This window comes from Coregonus lavaretus (genome assembly GCF_964263955.1).
Source record: "Coregonus lavaretus genome assembly, chromosome: 13".
NCBI lineage: Eukaryota > Metazoa > Chordata > Actinopteri > Salmoniformes > Salmonidae > Coregonus > Coregonus lavaretus.
Window position 1 is genome coordinate 9,469,556 of NC_140000.1, and position 2,748 is coordinate 9,472,303.

Consider the following 2,748-nt stretch of genomic DNA (forward strand, 5'->3'; position numbering starts at 1 on the left):
CGACATTTGGAGAAAAAACACAGAAGTGATTTGATTTTAAAAGGCCCTACCAGCGTTTTTTGCTGTGCATTACTGTACTTTAGAGTGTGTGTCATCCTGTAGCACAGCATTTTGGGGGAAGGTTGAGGTCAAATCCAATATTGACTATGCACCCAAGACAGTGGAGGCTGCTGAGGGGAGAACGGCTAATAATAATGGCTGTAACGGAGCATATGGAATGGCATCAAACCGTGTGTTTGATGTATTTGATGCCATTCAACTTATTCCGTTCCAGCCATTACCACGAGCCCGTCCTCCCCAATTAAAGTTCCATCAACCTCCTGTGACCCAAGAGGGAAAGAGGTTTGGCCATCCTAGAAATGTTTTAGAGTAATATAATATACACTACCGGTCAAAAGTTTTAGAACACCTACTCATTCAAGGGTTTTTCTTTATTTTTACTATTTTCTATATTGTAGAATAATAGTGAAGACATCAAAACTATGAAATAACAAATATGGAATCATGTAGAACTCCTTCAAGACTGTTGGAAAAGCATTCCAGGTGAAGCTGGTTGAGAAAATGCCAAGAGTGTGCAAAGCTGTCATCAAGGCAAAGGGTGGCTATTTGAAGAATCTCAAATATAAAATACATGTTGATTTGTTTAACACTTTTTTGGTTACTACATGATTTAACATGTGTTATTTCATAGTTTTGATGTCTTCACTATTACTCGACAATGAATCGAACCCACTATCCTGGTGTTGCAATGCTCTACCAAGATGCTTAACAGGTTTATAAATGCTTTGTGAAGCCTCAATTTAATATGATTTAAAATGTCCTTTATTAAGAGGTGCTTATGCCACCCTTTATAAAGCACAGGTTTATGTCATTTTTGACATAGTGGGTTATGTCACATTTGACATTGGTGATTATGTCACACAGTTATGCCACATTTAGGAACCCTTTATAAAGTATGACGTACAGTTATAGATGATCTGTAACACATTTATGTAGTGTTTCTGAAGGCTTTATGAAGGCTTTATGAAGCCTTTACAATCTGAGCTTCATTTAAAGCGGGACCTAAAAATGTTTTGTCTTTGACCATGTGCCACTTTCTTTGTTTCCTGCAGGATTTATAGCTACTCATACAGACCCCTTATTCCTCCTCACATTCTGTAGAGCACATCTGATTTCAAACACAAACAGACAGCACACAAAGGGAGAAGGTGGTGTCTGTTATACTGATAATGACCCATTAAAGAGAACACTGCTTGGACTTTGGAATACATTTAATTTAAGGTTCCATAAAGTCCAATAAAGTAATGAACTAATGTATTGAATAGATCATTTAAAAAGTATTTACATAGTATTTACACAGTGAGACCAGTACATGAACAGCTCACAGTGTGTTATAGAGAAGATGGACTGACAAGAATGGGTGATCTAAACTGTATATGGATTATATTCCTTTAAGAGCAGAGTTTCTGCCCTGCAGTCAGTAAACTGTAGGTAGGGAGGGGCTTAGGAACTTCACTTGGCTGAAGTGAAACACTAAACTAGAAACCTGAACGTTAAGAACAGGATCAATCTTTTATACTTCAAGAATCTATATATACAGCTGCACCTACTGTAGTCTACAGTCATTTTTTAAAATCCTTTTCCTGATCAGCGGAAAAAAAGCAACAGTCAACACATGTTTAGGTGAGTAGAAAGAAAGTAGAGAGAATATTATGATAAAAACCTTGATGTGATGTGATAAATAGTGTGTTGTTGACACTGAGAGGACATGTCTGTTTGAATAAAAAAAAATATATAAAATAGGAGAATGATTAAAAAATATATATTGAATTACATTTCAGAGACTTTCATAAATTATATTTTCTTTGGTCTGTTTCCAGCAATGGCTTCCTCCAGCATTGTCCTGTCTGAAGAGCAGTTCCAGTGCTCTATCTGTCTGGATGTGTTCACTGAGCCAGTCTCCATCCCATGTGGACACAACTACTGCAAGGCCTGTATCAGAGGATACTGGGACAGCACTGACCTGTGCCAGTGTCCAATGTGTAAGGATAAATTTGACAGAAGACCTGAGCTTCGTGTCAACACTTTCATTTCTGAAATGGCTGCTCAGCTCAAGAAGTTGGCTCCAGTTGAAGCCACACCCATCACCCCAAGACAAACCCAAACCACAATCCTCGCCAAATCTGGAGAAGTACCATGTGATGTCTGCACTGAGGGGGAGCACAAGGCCCTGAAGTCCTGCCTGGTGTGTCTGGCCTCTTATTGTGAGACTCACCTGGAGCCTCATCAGATACTGGCGTCTTTCAAGAAACACAAGCTGATCAACCCTGTGGAGAACCTGGAAGACAGGGTGTGTAAGAAGCATGAAAGACCCCTGGAACTGTTCTGTAAGAGTGATCAGATGTGTGTGTGTCAGTTCTGCACTGAGACAGACCACAAGTCTCACAAGACTGTCCCCATAGAGGAAGAGTATGGAGAGAGGAAGGCTCAGATGAGGAAGACTAAGGGTAAAGTTCAGAAGATGATCCAGGAGAAACTGCTGAAGGTTAAGGAGATCAAACAGGCAGTAGAGCTCAGCAAGATAGATGCAAAGAGAGAGATAGCAGACAGCATGCAGATCTTTACTGCTCTAGTGCGCTCCATTGAGAGAAGCCAGGCTGAGCTCATTGAGGTGGTTGAGGAGAAGCAGAAAGCAGCAGAGAAGCGGGCTGAAGGGCTCATTGAAAAGCTGGAGCAGGAAATCACTGA

General features: G+C 40.2%; 1 pseudogene across 1 annotated transcript in view; it reads left to right on the forward strand.

Moving 5' to 3' along the window:
• Positions 1 to 1,600: 1,600 nt before the first annotated feature.
• LOC311140786 (E3 ubiquitin-protein ligase TRIM39-like) overlaps positions 1,601 to 2,748 on the forward strand; it is a 1,976-nt pseudogene continuing 828 nt past the window's right edge. Inside the window, exons 1-2 of the transcript XR_014615491.1 lie at positions 1,601 to 1,683; positions 1,881 to 2,748. The exon at positions 1,881 to 2,748 is cut by the window's right edge and continues 828 nt beyond it. The product of XR_014615491.1 is annotated as an E3 ubiquitin-protein ligase TRIM39-like (transcript). The remainder of the gene's footprint in view (positions 1,684 to 1,880) is intronic.